Raw genomic sequence first — 19,343 nt, forward strand, 5'->3', positions numbered from 1 at the left:
CTTACCAGATGGCACCTTCCTTGAAGTATTTGGTGGGGAGAAGTCTCTGCATGTTTTGCTAAGGTACGCCACCAACAAGCTCGTCATGCAAGAAGTGTCATATCATCTCGCCATAGGGTTATTAGCTGCTTTGCACAGGAATAAGAAAGAACCTTAGCCAACTCTTCCTATGCAAATTGGATTGTACGAGATAAAGAACCTGAAAGTCATGGATACCAAAGGAAAGGTGATAGAGAAGTTTAGATTCAGTACTCGAGACTTTAATATGTACTATCCATGTGGTATTTTTAAGAACCATTGTGCAAGAATACACTTTTAGTGGCTTAGCGGAACATTTCACTAGCAATAGGAGGATCCATTGAAGAGTTGATACAATGCTTCCAGACCTTGCGAGCCAATCAATATGGCAGGAAATTCACGGGCCACTTCACAAAAGGCAGTAACTCCAGAAGCAATGACAGCAGAAGGGAGGAACCTCATGCTGGATAAAGGAAAGAGAAAGATTGCTCACAATCCAGGTGGAGAAAGAAGCCGCAAGATGAAAGTAGATCCAATGGCTAAAAAAACGGCTTTAGAAATTGAGGCAAAAAGGAAACAAAGGATGTAGAGAGAAGAATGAAGGAATAGGGAAGAGAAGCATAGAAGATTGGAGGAAGAAAATAAAAAGTAAGAACAAGAAGAGAAGCAGAAGTAGGAAGAAGAGGAAAGGCAACATGCAATAGCAGAAGAAACAATGTGGACACAAGATGAACAGAAAGAATAGAGCTAGCCACTAACAGAGGAGGAGGGTGGATAGATGCAGGATCAAGATCTTGCTCAACAGATTGAAAAAATGATAGAGATCGATGATACAAAGGTGGAACCAGAGCTGCAGAATCAGGATGTCGACCTGATGCCTAACACATAATAGGTCACTATTCAGTCTCCACCACCCCCAGCAATAGAATTAGCTCTAGGAAAGGAAGGGGAAGTTATTCCTCTTGATGATGATTTGTTTATGGACATGTACAATATTTCATACGATGAACTCCAGAAGAATATTGTACAAGCGCGTAAGAATATTTTTCTGGATGATATCGCATCTCTTGCTTTTATGAGAGAAAGGGTGATTGTGGCCAACATGTGGAGAGATCCCCAATCCATTTCCTTAGCCAACTTGGCCTTTGCCGGTGCAGTGAAGTCAAACACTTTGTTAGTGTCAGTATCTTCATCCCTCCATTAGTGATCAAATTCTCTTGTTGCATTGCATGTTAGGTGTCTCACTCGATCAGCTGTATTCCATTAGGATCATGGATCATCTGATGGTAGTGGCATATTATACATTTTCCCTCATGTTCTTTACCTGCTGGCCCATTTTCATACATCTAGATCATCTGCAGTCATTTTTTGTCTTTAAATCTACAAAAGTCATTTTTAGGGTTTTAGGTCTCATTAGGTCTAGGGTTTCGTCAATAAGGTCTTGTCAACACTCAATAACGGTCAGCAAGCGCATGAGGAGGTCACATAAAGTCTCAGCAACAATAATTTCCATTATCACATGTTCAGTGATTGATTTTTCCTCAAAACCCTGTTTTGAGGAAAAACAGAGTTTTTATGTTTTCATGTACAAATTTGATGTAATTTCATTTTTTCCATATGTAATAATTTTAGAGGTAGCCCTAGTCACCTTGCCAAGCCTCTGCAACTCCACCACCTACAAAAGAAACAAAAAATCAAAGCATTTAGTCCATCAAAGGAAAAAATAAAGCAAATTGCCCAAAAACAGAGTTTTTAAAGCAAGTGAAAATCAAACATTAGTAAAGTGGGTTTTCTTGAATGAAAAATTAAAAGCCATGGCTATATAAAGTTTTTTCAAATCAAAGGAGGCTCATTTGTGTCCCCAAGAGAAAGAGAGCAAGTGTATTCATGTTCCAAGAACCAAGAGAGTGATTTTTGTGCCAAAACAAGGAAAATCCCAGGCGTGGTACACTTGGGCGTGGGCGTGGCGCACTCATCCAGTGCGGCACACAAGGCAGTGATTTGCAGTGTATTTTTACAACGGGCGTGACGCATTGAGGCAGTGCAGAGCACCTGTGAGGTGGCACGACGCACAGGACTACAAGGCCTGAATTCACTCACAGCTTCCTCCAAAATCAAAAAATCGCTAATTCCTCAATTATCCAAGTAAGTTAACACTCCTTCATATCCAATGAATGAGTTTGTCTTAGTGTTTATGGTGATTTAATGGGAAAAAATTGAAACCCTAGCTCCTTGTATTGCTTGTTTAAAAACATTGCATAGGGTTTACAAATTGCATTTTTGCTGCTAAATCCCACTTTTATCATTTTCACTCCCTCACTTCATTTTTTCCCTCCCTTTTCATTCATATATACCCATTCCATATTCCCCATATCCCTAAACTACTAACCCTAAAACCCTAAATACCATTCCCTAAACCCTTTCATTCCCCCAAAAAACCTGCAAACAACATTCCCAAACCCCTCATATACATTCCCTCCAAAGCCCCTAATCAAAACATACCTTTGGCAGCAAAAACCTATTGACACCATAAAATCTCTTCATACTCATCTGCGAAAACTCAAAAATTAGCAAACATGGAGTCAGATTCTTCCTATGACAGAAATGAGGAAACAGTCAATGAGTCTTCTATAGAAATGCATGCACCAAGGAGGCCTCATAAGAGTGGAAAACATAACCAGGAGGAGCCTACTTCACTTGCCGAGCTATTGGCCTGTCCTCTTGCTGTCACATGCTTCCAGTATCAATCTTGTTATCAGTTTTGTGAGTTGGTGGAAAGAGTCAAATACCACCATGAGCTGGTTAGACTGTTTGTGCTCCATCTTCATAATGGCCAAGTCACTTTGGCAGGTGTGACATTCACCTTGACACTTGAGACTATTGCTCAAGCAACCGGTATTCCAAATGTAGGTGAGTAGTGGAATAAGAGGCAGCTAGTTGACAGAGATCATTATGAGCCTTACATAAAGGCTGGTTTTTAGAGACATGTCGGTAGAGTTTTCCCATTCAAGTACCTACAGGACACATATGCTCCCTTGATGAAACTCATAATTAAATATTTTAGTTGTGAGGGCAGATTTTCTCGTCTATACACCTATCATATCAGACTGTTGATGCACTTTACCAGGGTGAGGATGATGAGCCTCCCCTATTTCATTTGCCGGAACATTGAGAAGATGACCACCTTAGTGCAAAGGAAGCCTCCTCATCAGCAATATAACAGTATTTATCACTTTGCACTAATCAAAATTGTGGTTTTGCATCAGCTTAGTCTACTGAATGTGTCATGGGAGGATTTCATCTCACATGAGGTCTTCACAGGTCCTCAAGTGCCCCCACCAGTTTTTCATGAGGCAGGAGAGCCTTCACATTAGCAGGAGGTTCATGAGACACAAACCACTAGTGTGCTAGTGTTTGTCACATACCAAAAGGGCACTAGAAGGTTGTTTGCAATAGCAAAACGAGTACTATCTCCACCCGGGGTGGAAGGGGTCTCGTTTCCTCCATCAACAGAGCAGGTACAGGACAAGGGTAAGAAGCCCTTGCATGATGAGGGACCTTCAAGAGGTCAAGAGGCAGATTTCATCCTCATTCAGGATGATGACACTGATTTGAGCTCAAAGCTCAAAGAGATCATTCGGGAGCAGCAAGATGACATTCATCATTTGTCCCTCAACCTGGAAAGAGACAAATGGATAATCAATTATTTGGAGCAGAGGAACAAACAACTAGAAGATTATCAAACCATCATGGAGCTAAAAAACATAAAGGCAAAAGCTGCCAAGAGGAGGAAGATCAAGTTGACAACACTTGAACAAGAAATTCAAGCTGATCATGAATCTTGGCTTGAGAGGACAAACTTGCACTTGGAGAGGATGTTGGAGAAGGCCAATAGAGAGAAAAACATGTTGAGGAACATGGCATACCACTACTTGGCAAGAAACAAGGTGTGCAAAGAAAGAATCAGGATTTTGAAGACCAAGTTGAAGAAAGCCACGAGGAAGAGAAAAGAGCAAGATAGACTCCAGATCTTGGCTGAGGCTTCCTTAGCCCAACACAACACCTAATGAAGAACACTTAGCCCAAATTTCAAGAAATTTGGGAAACCTTTTGCAATTTTTGAATTTTTGGCCTAAAAAACAGGTTTTCCTGCCTGATGCGCCGCGCCACTTGGTACGCGCTTTTGCTAGAGACCTCCTTTCAAGGAAAACTCAGCATTTTTGGATTTCTCATGGAAAAATATGAATTCCCTCACATGGCCAAGAAATTTTGACAGGTTTTGAGCTTCCAAAAAGGTCAAAAACACCTCAAAAATGACCTTTCTGCCCCTTTTTGGACACACAAGAAGTAGTGTTGGGAGAACTCATTTTTGGAGGGGAAAATGGAGACCAAATTTAGAAATTCCACTTGTTCTGGAAAGTAGATAGAAAGAACTTTCCAACAAGCCCACTTGGAGCAACTTTGGTGCACGGGAAGGCCTCCAAAAGCAGATCCAAAATAGCGTGGCGCATAGGGGTAGGAGTGCGGCGCATAGGATGAAATTTTGTCATTTTGGCCAAAAAACTCTATTTTTCGCCTAGTTTCTTCACAGTTTGACTTTTCTCTTTCTAATAGTCAAACTCATGATGTATTTTAATGTGAATTGATGAATTTTGATGTAATTATGCTAAATTTTCATTCATAGAGGTAGATTCATCATGAAAAAGTAGTTTGCAACTGAATGAATCAATTTCCTAGGTTTTAGAGGCAAGCTGTTCCACTGCCTACTTTTCAGTTCTTAGTTTAGATCTTGTTGAAAAAGCTCCTAAACTCATGAATTCGACCCCTAAAGCCTAGCATGAGTTGTTTGTTGCCTATATCTAGTATTTTTTCAGTCATTGGTAAAGGTTGGACTCTTGTGAATGCTTTGAACATTATTGTATACTCATTTCAGCAGTTTGGCTAAGGAACAGACCAGGGTTTGCAGCACTTTATGGGATTCTTGTGGAACCTTTGATTTGGTATTATGTTTCCTTCTGTAATTGCAAGTTTACATATGTTTTATGTATGTCATTATCTCTCTCTATTCATCTTAACTAAATGAAACAAGGATAAAGGTAGAATTCATTGAGTTGCAGTGCTCTACTTAGGGTTTTGTTTAGTTGTTTATGTTTTCAACTGTTTGAAGAGGATCCCTGAGACTTTCATGCCCTCTCCAACTCCTCATTAGTCTAAAATCTCTCCATCTCACTTAATTTGAAGTACTAAACCATTTGCCTACCTTGCCCCATAGAGATCTCTGTAAGATTGTGTCCATTCCCCGAACCCAAATCTGCCTTTCACAATTGAGCCAGCAAACCAAAATCAAATTCAATCAAACTCCTCTGTACACACACCTAGCCTAAAATCAGTTTTTACATCAGTCATCTCAAGCTTTATTGGCCATATTTTCCTGAGATTGACAAGGAGAGAGCCCTATCCCGACTTGGTAGGGCTAGCTACCAGGTTAAGTGTGGCTTGATGTTACCCTAGATCCTACCTTTCTCAGCCTGAGGTAGATTTAGGCCCTAACACACTTAGTGTCTGATGGTCGATAATAAACAAATGGAAATGAACTTGTAGGCTCCCAGGAAAGAGGTTGAAAATTTCCATGCAATAGCTCAAAATGTAGCTTCCGCACAGGTCCACTTGGAGGAAATGAAGGCAACGATACTTCATGACGTATCTGAACTTGGATATACCATGCAATATCTCTATCAGGAGTTTATTACTATGCATAAGGAAGTTGTATGTGTGCTTGGATTACAATAGCAGTGTAAATACTTCTTCAAAATTCTCATAAATGTGCAAGCTTCAATCGTTGTAGTGCATGAATGGACAATGTGATACAAAGGGCACCGATTGAATTGGGTAAGAAGATGAAGCCACATGCAGAGGGTGAGAAAGCAATATTGCTAATGTTGATCTAGAAAAAAAGTAGCTCACCTCATTCATTGGCAACATTCAGGCCTCGTATGCATGGATTTAAAATAATCTGGATTCCTTGGTGAAGACCCATAAGATCCCATTAGTTGGCTTACTCATTGAAGCCAAACAGAGGAACCAGGTAAGAAAGGAGCTAGAAGAATACTTGGATTAGCTTAAATAGATTACCACCAAGGAGGACTTGGAGGTGAATAGATATAACATGCACAACTACATTGGTGGTCCTGTCCAAGTGCGGACAATGTTGATCATGCTTCGGAGGGAAGTAAAGAATGGTTCCAAAAAATTGTACCTAGATGCCATGTAGGATAGAATCCTCTTCCATCCAGACACCATCACACAGTTTTGGGATGCCATCACATAGTACTAATATTGGCACCACTACGTGACCAATAAACATTAAGTGGAAGTTGTCGAGCTAGAGTTTCCCCAAACTCAACCATATAGTGTTTTGTCTTGTTAGGCTATCAAGTTGTCTCTACCCTATTTTTTCTTATATAGTTATGAATGTAAAATGTAATATTATTTGTAATTAATTGTAAGTGGAATTCCAAGTGTAACACCCTCCTCCCACATCTACCCAAGTAACTAGCCAACTGAGTTAAACATGAGATGAGGGGCTACTAAGATTGGATTCGACCTCCTATGTGACCTTAAGGAAGTGGAATCAATAGAAACATCACACATAGTCATCCAACATCATCTTTAGAATCCTTAGGAGACATGTCAGCCAACCAGACAGCCAGTCCTTAGGTCCCACTTATGTTCTGGATATATTAGGCCTCAGTCGCTCCCATGCTATGGGCAAGAGAGCATCCAAAAACCCAAATTCGCTCTCACAAGCTTGCCTGCTAGCGACAAAAGACTAAAATTTCCAGTTCTATGCCAATGACCCTGGAATTTAAGCCACTTTTCCAGGCCCAAAGCCCAGTTCACTGCCCAGAATGGAGTGATAGCTTAAGATCAGTAAAAGTACACGAAAAAAATGATGCCAAAGCAATAAGTTAAACAAGACCTTATCCAGACCCCTACTAGCAATGACATGAATTTCATCAAACATGTTGCAAGCATGTAATCTATATGAGTAATCAACATAATAAACATAGGGATCTTGTACTTATCTGAGAATCGCTAAGAACCATTGTTCCCTCATGTCATTTTCTGCATTATCATCTATTAGGTCATAGACACATTATCCATTCATTTACAAGTAAAAACATGTTGAGAGCCATAAATAGTCGTTGTCATAAAACATACATATAACCAGCATAATAGGGATAGAAATATCATAAACATATCAACCATAAAGTCCACATATACATCAGTACATTTACACAAGAAAATCAAGGGAATGAATTTCTCATTAATGAATGAAATAAACTAATTGAAGATGGGACTACCACGTTCCACCTGACCAAATATTAGCTGAGCCAACTCTCACTTCAGCCAATCACCCCCATGCCATATTCCAAGCATGAATATGGGACTCATATAACACACCAAAAACGCCAACAAGCATGGATTCCACCGAATTTCTCCACCAACATTGTGAGGAATTTGAGTTCCTCCTAGTCTCTCAGGCTTTACCGTAATCCACAGTTTGATCCACAGATCACTAGGCCCTACACTGAGACATACTCTCCTAGGAAAAATGGAAATAAAATCCACCTCTTGGATTTACCGTATATCCTGCCATTAACCGGCAAGGATTCTTAGGCCTACCAAGGCACACAATATGGCTTTACCACAACCCATAGTCTGGTTTAGGGGTTACTAGGCCAGTGGCTTTACTGTGATCCACAGTCTGGTTTAGGGACCATTAGGCCATGTGTTTGTCAGTTCATCGATCCACCCCACTCAACTTCGAATCCAATGCAGTCATCCCACATTAACTGAATGTGAGAACCCATCTCATCACAGCTATCATGAAATGGCAAGGCTAGGATGAAGAATATTGTCACACTTGGCAAAACCCATGCCATGATTGAAAAGAACCACATGCAATCCCATGCATGCCAAATCTAGCAAGGAAAATACACATGCAAGTCAATACCTACAATGAATCCTATTGTAACTACTTGACCATGCCTTTCCCTGCTTGATCTTTTCTTCCTCTTACCTTCTTTACCTTTCTCGCTCCAATGCCAAAGTGCTCCAAGAAAACTCTAAGTGTCCAAGAGTATGAGAGAGAGAGAGAGATAATAATGAGAGAGCTCCAACACTGAACTGAAAAAAAGTTACCAATTGATCCTCATAATTCTTTTAATGAATGAGGCCTCTATTTTATTCATTTTCCATTAATTTCCTTGATTTTCCTCCTCACATGCAACCTAAGACCTTTCACCTCCTTTTTCTCCTCATTTCCATTATTTTTATAAATAATTGTGCCAAAAACTCCATTTTTCATTTCCAAAGCCTTAGCCATCACCTTTGCCAATTTCCTTAGCGATAAACAACCAAATGAACACCCTCTAGGATGTCTTTCCCAATATTCAGCTTGGAATAAGTGTCCCATCGACCATGGTTATTGTTTTTAACTTTTATTACATGGAATTTTCACTAGGGCTATTATAGAACCCTCCCCCTTTGGGGACACTGTCCTCAGTGTTCAATCACGTATATACTCAACAACCTGCTGAAAGAAGACATACTGCTCATGGAGCTTTATAACATAGCTCGATGTAGTATTTACAATGAAAGACCTGCTCAGAACAAAACATCATAACAACATACCGCATACTGGGGCTTTATAACATAGCTCATTATGGTATTTACAATGATCATCCTACTGAATCCCAACCCATATGACATCACAACATCATAATAACATAACCACATGATAGCATAGTTACATGAAAACATAATCATAATGATATGACACCCATACCACTTAGTGGAGATTTATAACTTAGTGCATGGTAGTATTTACATCCATATACATATGTACACATAGAAACATCACCAAAAATATATACCAAAAATATACCAAATCATATACCAAAACATATATCAAAACATATACCAAACACCATATCTAAGCATATACCAAAACACCATATCAAAGCATATACCAATAACACCATATCAAAGCTTCTTTTCCTCAATCGACAAACAAGGAAGGATACATAGCCCACATCTAATCTGCCATCTCCCATGTAGCTTCATCAGGCCCAAAGTGATTCCAGTGCACTTTAACTTTTTCGATTGCTCGGTTCCAGAGCATGAGCACCTTTTTCTACAATATACACTGAGGATCTGGTTGGAATTCTCCATATGGTTCCACCTACAATACATACCATTCAATCACATGATCAACATCCTTAACATACTTCTTAAGAAAAGATACATGGAAAACATCATGTACTTTCATTATCGAAGGCAGTGCAAATCGATAGGCTACTAGCCCAATCCTCTCAATGATACTAAAGGGTCCACAAAACCGTGGTGTGAGCTTGGCACATGATCCAATCCGCAAGGAGCTCTTCTTCGGTTTGATGCACAAGTACACATGTTCCTCAACTTGGAACTCCTTGAAAAACATGTTCCTATCTGCATAACTCTTCTTCCTATCATGTGTTTCCTTTAGATTTTTCTTGATCACTTGCATTTCTTGTTCCATGTCTACCAACATATCTGGCCCAATCATTAGTTTGTTAACCATATCACTCCAATTGATCGGAGTGTTACAACTCCACCCATACAATGCCTCAAAAGGACTCGTCCTCAGTCACTCGTGATAACTGTTTTTATATGCGAACTATGTCAAAGGGAGATACTCTTCCCACTTCCGTTGATGGTGCATCACGTACATCCTCAACATGTCCTCCAATATTTTGTTGACCCTCTCTTACTATCCATCTGTCTACAGATGATAAGATGTATTGAAGGCCAACTATGTGCCCAAACCTGAAAATAACTCCTTCCAAAACTTGTAAGAGAACTTCGCATCCCTCTTTGACAAAATATTCTTTGTAACATCATGCAACTTGACCACATCTCTAATGAATACCTGTGCTACATCGCTAGCTGAGAATGTAGACTTCACTGAAATGAAATTTGCAACCTTTGTCAACATGTCCATGATAACCATGATGGAATCATGTTGTCTCAGTATCTTCGGCAACCCTGTGATGAAATACATGAAAATAACCTCCCATTTCCATTGTGGAATCACAATCAGATATAGCAGTCCACTTGGATGTTTACACTATTCTTTCACTCACTAAGAGTCGAAACATCTCACCACAAACTTTGATACATCCCTCTTCAAATTCAGCCAATAGTAAAATATCTTCACCATTGTTAATGTCTTTTAATATCCTAGGTGACCCGAATATGGTTTCACATGAAACTCCCTCAAGATTACCTTCCTGAGTTCACTATTATCCAATACATATATCCTATCTCAGAACCTGACCAATCCATCTACTATACGACAATAATCCATACCCTGTGCACCTGCACCTGTACCTGTACTGCCACCTGTACATGTACCTTCACTTGTACCCATACTTGTATTATCACCTGTACTTGTACCACTACCTGTACCTGTACCTACACCTTGCCATAACCTGTGCACAATCTCCATATACTTGAAATCTTGTTGACCTGCCTGCAAGATCCTATCATGTAGATCTATCCCATAGGAGCTCATAGCTGCCAAGTGATGTACATGTACCCATCTTCTAAGAGCATCTACCAACCTATTCTCTTTATGTTTGATGTACATGATCTAGAAATCAAACTCGTTGATCATGGCCAACCATCTAGCCTGCCTTGCGTTTAGATTTGGCTGGTCGAACAAATACCTCAACCCAATATGATCACTCATAAGTACAAACCTCTTGCTAAGAAGATAGTGCCTCCACATCTTCAATGCATGTATAATCATTGCCAAATCAAGATCATGTGTTGGGTAGTTCTACTCATGCTCGTTTAGTTTCCAGGACTCATAGCATACCACTTGTCCATCTTGCATAAGGACTCCACCAAGCCCTCTCTTGCAAGCATCTGTGCATACCGCAAAATGTTTGTCTAGATCTTCAATCTTTAGCACTGGTGCATGTGTCAACAGTTGCTTGAGCTGTTCAAAATTAGCCTCACACTCCTCTATCCATTAGAATTTCTTACCCTTCCTCAGTAATGATGTGATAGGATAAGTAATCTATGAGAAGTTCCCGATGAACCTCATGTAATAGCCTGCCAGACCCATGAAATATCTCACCTCATCCACACTCTTAGGAGTTACCCACTCCATGATGGGTCTTATCTTCTTTGGATCTACTACAATGCCTTTCTTGGAGACCACATGCCCCAAGTAATGTACCTCACTCTGAAAGAAACTACACTTGTTGAGCTTAGTATACAACTGATGCTCCCTCAACAACCTCAACACTGCTACTAAATTCTCGACATGGTCTTCCTCATTTTAGAATATACCAGTATATCGTCAATTAACACAATGGCAAACTTATCCAAATATGTACACAACACACTATTCATCAAACACATAAATGTAGTTGGAGCATGATTTAAGACAAACATAACAACAACAACTCATAATGCCCATACCTGGTCATGAACGCAACCTTGTAAATGTCCTCCTCTTTGATGCATACCTAATGGTATCCAAATCTCAAATCAATCTTCGAGGACACTGTTGCTCACTCCAGTTGATCAAACAAGTCATCAATCCTCAGAAAAGGGTACATGTTCTTGATGATCACTTTTTTCAACTGCATGTATTCAATGCATAGTCTGAGAGCATCATCTTTCTTCTTCACGAACAATACCGGTGCAACCCAAGGTGATACACTTGGCCTAATGTATCCCTTGTTTGACATTTCCTTCAACTACAACTTCAACTCAACCAACTCAGGTGTGCTCATCCTGTAAGGCTCTTTTGATGCTGGAGTTTCTTCTGGCACTAACTCAATAGAATATTCTACCTCCGTGTGATGCGGCAACTCTATAATGTCCTCAGGAAATACATCCTGAAATTACTACAAAACTGGGTACCTTCTCAACACATCTGCATCCTCAACCTCCTTACCCTTATCACTAGAAATGTGTACTGCAAATAACATACACCCTTTCCTGCGGCTATGCTTTGCTTGCATAGTTTTCACCATCCTAACTGATGTGGATTTCTTCTTACCCTGTAAGACTCTTGGTTCCTCATTGTCATCAACACACTCAATGGCTTTGTCATAACATTCTACCTTGGTTCTATGAAGATACAACCAATCCATGCCCAAAAACATGTTGTAAGATCCCAACGGTAATATTTTTAAATGTGATGCAGTAGGCATACCATTTAAATCAAATGCACAAGCTCTTACCGAATGATGAACTCACCTCTTTGTACTTGTATCCAACTACACTAACTAAGAATATGCATGAAATTCCTTACTCAAACCACATTTATCCACCAAGTCATGACTAACATAGCTATAATTAGATCCAGGGTCAATAAAAATATAAATAACTTGATCACAAAGCTTACAATACATCTCAATGATAGGTGCTTGGTGTTCTACCTGTATGTTGTCCATAGTTGCATAAATACGACGAATACTCTGGACAACATCCTATGCATTATATGTATTAGGCCTACCACCCTAATGTTGGGGACAATCTCTCCTAAGGTGTTCCTCACCACATGTACAACACTATAACTGACCAATTTCCTCACCTGTATGTTGTTGTTGTTGTGAACCATGTTCATGTCTAACTACATTAAACTTCTTTTGCAGTGCAATTTTTCTTTCCCATTTGTATTATGAGGCCTTGTTCTCTTAGGTTGCCATTTACCTCTACCTCTGTCTTTTCCCTTCCATCCATGTTGAGATTCATTTTTACACTTTGATTGTTCATATCAATGATTCAATTTCCCAATGACTTCCTCAAGTGATCGAGGCTCATCATACTCAATCCAATCTCTAAAAGCTAATGGAAAACCACTCACAAATCACTGAACTTTAGCCTCAATAGCTCCAAAACTTGGTCGTGTACTCTTCGTTTGTCATTGATCCCATATTTAGCTCATATCATTCTTTAGCCTTACATTCATAGTACCTCTCTAATAAATACTTCTTCCTGAAAAGCCTATTGAACTCCTGCCAACTCAAATCATCTGTCCTGATGTCTATGACCCGCTTAACATCTTCCCACCAAATGTCTGCTTTACCTTTCAAGCTGAAGATAGCTATTTTGGCCTTCATGTTATCTGTGTACTCATGCAACTCAAAGAATTTGTTCATCCCAAGTATCCAAGCCTCTACCTCTTCTAGCTTCTTCACATCTCCATCAAAAGTAGGTGGATTCACTTTCTTAAACTCACCCGGTAAGTATTTCATATCATTCCTCCTGTAAGGACGATAGTGATGTCTATCATGATTTCTATTAGAACCAAAACTAGAACAGTACCTGTACTCATGGGCCCTCCTATCTAGAGTGTCCATCAACCTACCATCTCTCACCATGTCAGATATATCTGACTTGTGTCCACCAGGAGACCTACTGCCATATGCCCCATTAGTTGTATCCCCATGTCCATGGCTGATCCGAAGCAGCCCTTGTCGCTGTAAGTCTGACAAACTCTAAAGAATTATAGCATTAACCTCTGCTTGTTTCTCTTGTGCCTGTATGATCCGGTCATTATCTGTTGTACAACTCCTTATCTCTTCCTTCAATATTTTTAATGTATCAGCCAAATCAGAATTATGCCCCGCACCATGCTTCTCATCTAATGCATAGGGATATTCTATGTAGTCTACCACCTTGCTAGCCATTTGATCTTTTTCCTGCAATGAATAATGTCTCAGATAAACCAAATCAAAATAAATCAACGTACCTTAGTATATCTCGGGGACGACACCTTGTCTGCAAGATCACCAAATTATCGTGATACATATATAACATAAACATAAAAAAATATATACATTCATAATAAATGTATCAACATATAAACGTCACTCTAGTTAGGGTTCAATCATCAATGCAAAGTCATATCAACAATGCATGATATGACCTCATGCATGACAGCAATCATTAATCCATTGTACACATTGCCACATGCAACCATAAACATGCACAAGCAATGCCAAATCAACTACACATACACATAGACGCATGTATTCAAGCATAACATCAATTCTTGTAATCAAACTACAAGATTGATACATGTAATCAAATCTACAAGAATGCAGCCTAACATACAATGATGTAAGTAGGAAACATAAAACCAACATGTAAGCGACATGTAACAATATGTAACTAGCCATATACTTATGACAAATTCATTCCACAAAATCAACATCAAATTCTCCATGACAACCATATTACAACCATAATCAAGCAAATGCAACAAGCACATGGAATGCAAGTGTAAGAGACACACATGCAACTGACATGCATGCATGACCCACACACACTGCCCATCTAGTCTGAGCATTGAACCATGATCTGATATCACTCTGTAACACCCTCCTCCAACTTTTACTTGAGTAACTAGTCAACTAGGGTAAACATGAGACGAGATGTTGCTATGATTGGATTCAACCTCCTCTGTGACCTTAAGGAAGTTGAATCAACAGAAACATCACATAGAGTCATCCAACATCAGCTTCAGAATCCTCACAAGACATGTCAACCAATCAGATAGCTAGTCCCTGGGTCCCACTGATGTTTTGGACATCTTATGCCTCACTCACTCACATTCTATGGGACAAGAGAGTGTCCAGAAACCCAAAGTCACTCTCACAAGATTTTCTACCAGCAACCAGAAACTAAAATTTCCAATTATGTGCTAGCGACCCCGGGATTTAAGCCACTTTTTCAGGCCCAAAGCTCAAGTCACTGCCCAGAATGGAGTGATAGCTTAAGATCAGTAAATGTATAGTGGAACAATGATGCTAAAGCAATAAGTTAAACAAGACCTTAACCAGACCCCTACTAGCCATGACAGGCATTTCATCAAACATGTCGCAAGCATGTAATTTACAGGTGTAATCAATAGAATTAAATATAGGGATCTTGTACTTATCTAAGAATCACTAAGAACCATTGTTCCCTCATGTCATTTTCTGCATTATCATCTATTAGGTCATAAACACATTATCCATTCATTTACAAGTAAAAACATGCTGAGATCCATACATAGTTGTTGTCATAAAACATACATATAACCAACATAATAGGGATAGAAATATCATAAACTTATTAGCCACAAAATCCATATATACATCAGTTCATTTACACATGAAAATCAAGGGAATGAATTTCTCATTAATGAATGCAATAAACCAACTAGAGATGGGACTACCACGTCCCACCTGACCATAGATTGGCTGAACCAAGTCTCTCTTCAGCCAATCACCCCTGTGCCATATTCAAAGCATGAAAGTGGGACTCATATAACACACCAAAAAAACCAACAAGCATGGATGCCACCAAAGTTCTCCACCTACACCATGAGGAATTTGAGTGCCTCCTAGCCTCTTAGGCTTTACCGCAATCCACAGTTTGATCTAGGGATCACTAGGCTCTACACCGAGACATACTCTCCAAGATTTACCATACATCCCACCCAGAGACTACTACACCGAACGGAGAGAAAATCCACCTCTTGGCTTTACCGTATATCCTACCATTAACCAGCAAGGATTCTTAGGCCCACCGAGGCACACAATATGGCTTTACCGCAACCCACAGTCTGCTTTAGGGGTTACTAGGCTAGTGGATTTACCGTGATCCACAATCTGGTTCAAGGACCACTACACCATGTGTTTGTCAGTTCATAGATCCACCCCACTCAGCATCGAATCTAATCTGTCCATCCCACATTAACTAAATGTGAGAGGAAGCTTCTTGGGCACATAGTATCGTAGGTAGGAGTAAAGATTGATCCTAAATGAGTCAAAGCCATCGGTCTCATTCCCTTGCCCAGAAACAAGAAAGAATTCCAAGCCTTTTTGGGGAGGATAAATTTCTTAAGGCGATTCGTGCCCAACTATGCTAAGATAGTTAAAGGTATCATAGATATGCTCAAGAAGGAGAACGAAGTTAAGTGGAGCTCCACCCCCCATGATTATTTCACTAGGATCAAGAAAGCTTTGGCTGAGGTCCCAGTTTTAGCCAGCCCCAATTATTCAATGCCCTTTTACATATTTTCTTTCGCCTCTCCACATACCATTGTTGTTGTGTTGTTACAGAAAAATAAATATGGTTATGAGAAGCCTATTTCCTTTTTTAGCCAAGTCCTGAGGGACGTTGAGCTGAAGTATGATATATTCGAGAAATAGGCTTATGCACTGGTCAAGGCACTGAAGTCATTTCATATGTATGTGTTGCAATGAAAAATCATAACATTTATCCTAACGACAGCAGTCAAAGACATTCTGATGCAGGGAGACAACAAAGGAAAGAGGGGCAGATGGATAGCTAAAATACAGGAATATGAGCTAGAAATCAAGCCTACCAAGCTCATCAAAGGTCAGGGGTTGGCCAAGATCTTGTCTGAATCCAACTACCAAGCCCTGAGGATAAGCCTGATCATAGAGGAGGGTAGTCCAAAGGATGAGCAGAGCAGAATAAAAACGGCTGAGCAGAAGATCTATTCCAAATATGAGGGATTGCCTAGGTATAAGAACATTGTTCATTGCCTCTTATTCCTGAGATGCCCGTTGGGACTAGATAGATCTAAATACTGGAGTCTGAGATTGTAGGCACATAAATACATTATATCTAATGGACTGCTCTATTGGAAGGACCCGATGGGGGTATTGTTGCTATGTGTCGTTGAGGGAGAACCTGTGAAGTGATTGAGGTTTTCCATGGGGGAGTATGTGGAGGACACTACAATTGGAAGGAAACAACACACAAAATTCTCAAGGCAGGATTTTGCTAGCCCACGCTGTTTGGAGATGTTTATTCTCAAGTTAGGTCATGCCAAAAATGCCAGTTGTTTGCTGAAAAACATAAGTTTTCTCCACTCCCCTTGATTCCTGTGCGTGGAACCCTTTAGACAGTGGGGATTGGACTTCATTGGAGAAATCAACCCACCTTCCAACAGCCAACACAAGTGGATTTTAACAGCCACTGACTATTTTACCAAGTGGGTAGAGGCTATCCCAGCTAGGAATGCTATTGATTCAATAGTGATAAAATTTATGGAGGAGAACATAATGTCCCGCTTTGAGTATCCTTTTAAAATCATCACTGATAATGCACAGATCTTCAAATCTGCCAAGTTCACCAACTTCTGCCACAAATTCAACATCATTATTGGGCACTCCACTACATACTACCCTCAAGGGAATGGCTTCACCGAGTCTTCAAATAAAACTGTGGTGAGAATTCTAAAGAAGACCATCACCGAAAATCAACGGAACTAGGACTGTCAACTAAAGTTTTCTTTGTGGGCTAATTGTGTAACACCCAAAAGATCCACTAGGAAATCTCCTTTTGAGCTAGTATATGGAAAGGTTGTTGTCTTCCCTACCCAATTAGTAATGCCAGTACCTATGTTGTTGCAAGAATCCGAGGAAGAACCTACCGCCTTGACTAGAAGAATAAATCAGTTGGTGGAGCTTAACGAGAATAGAGAGAAGGTGGGGACCAAACTATCAAACTATCAACAAAGGATGAAATCTATGTTTGACAAGAAGGCTAAGGACAGACCTCTTCAGCGAGGAGATTTAGTTCTTATGTGGGATGTCAGACGAGAAGACAAAGTCTAAACATGGGAAGTTTGATCCGCTATGGTTCAGCCCCTTCAAGATTGTAGAAGAAAGGCGAAATAACACTTACATGCTCGAAAAATTGGATGGTGAACTACTAGAACTACATGTAAATGGTCAGTTCCTAAAATTTTATTTTCAAAATTAGAGACAGTTGTATCTTTCTCATTGTAACTATCTAGTGTGTGTATTTTGAAATTGTTACTTGAATTTTCAGTGTATTGTAAAAAAAAAGTCCTTTCTTTCACAAAATTACATTTTGTTTAAAAATAACCCCATGCCCAATGGAAGGAAAAGCTAGTGGTCTGCAGGTCCTTATCACCTTACCAGCAAGGAACTATCCCCAGTTGGAGCCAATGTTGTCACTCACTACATTGTAGGTTTCAATTGGTCGAGATTGCCCAAGAATAGTGAAATTTTGGAGCCACTGTCCCAATCCATAGAAGATACCAGAGCTGCATCAATCAAACTCCAATGCCTAGTGATCAGAAATATATTTCAAATGGTATATAGAAGTTTGAAAATGGACTTCTGGAGCAAAAGTTAGAGCCCATTGAAGATTTCCTTGGAAAGTTCAGGAAAACTAAAAAATGGCTAAGTCTGAGGAGAAAATCGCAATTGGGCCCGGGAGGTCCATCGTGGGTCTTATATCAGCATTCAGGCGGGCCTGATGCAGAGTGCATCACATATCAGTGGACAGACGGGCTTCATACTTAACATATGTCGCAGGGGGCCAACCCTACAATATAGTGTTGAACTGCCGGGAGGGGCCAATTCCGAAATACAAAGGAAAAGGCTTGCAAAATAGGGCAAGCAGACTCCCTTTCTCTCTCCTTCATGTGGGCCACATGTCGCACTTCCGACAATATCACATCCCACATATCGGTGAGGTCATGGGCTCACACTTAATGATTATTGGCAGTTTTCAGTGCCGAAGGCCGATATCGGAGTCTTGCATCTTGGCGACCCCGCATCCCGCATATCGGCAGATCAGTAGGGTTCTAAGACTTCAAATACATTGTAGGGGTTGATTCTCCAACATAATGTAAAATCGTTAAGAGAGGGTCGAAAATTTTAACAAAGAAATGCTTGACAAAACAGGGTTAGGCATGCCCTTTTTTCTCTTCTCCAGGATGACACGTGGCAGTGATGACTTTAGTAATGACATCAATAGGTTATTAGCGATCGCAAGCGGCTAAAGGGAAAAGCTTAAGATATCAGTGCAAGGCCGATTGTGATGTGCGGGACTTTCCCCCGGATGCGATAAATTATTACAGATTGGTCTATAAGGATTTCATGTCCAGACTATTGGCCCGCGCTACAGAAAAGGGAAAAGCATGGTAAAGTGCCGATATGTGGGATTTTGTGATACAAAGGAAAAGGCTCCGAGACACGGGTCTAAAGGCCTTAGCACCTGAGGGCTAAGCCCCTGGTTCCAACCCCCGGTCATATGAGAAAAGCCACACGAGGGGTTATAATAAAGGGGGCTAAGAGGAAAATAAAAAATGCCCATTTCACCTGTTTTAGAGGAAAAAGGCCCATGCCTGTGAGACTGCGTTGTTACACATGGAATGCTGCTCAACCACCATGTCAGGGCACTGGAAGTGCATTACAGAGGTT

This window comes from Pinus tabuliformis, chromosome 8, assembly GCF_031772625.1.
Source record: "Pinus tabuliformis cultivar Carrire ecotype Pingquan chromosome 8, CPIR1, whole genome shotgun sequence".
Taxonomy (NCBI): Eukaryota; Viridiplantae; Streptophyta; class Pinopsida; order Pinales; family Pinaceae; genus Pinus; species Pinus tabuliformis.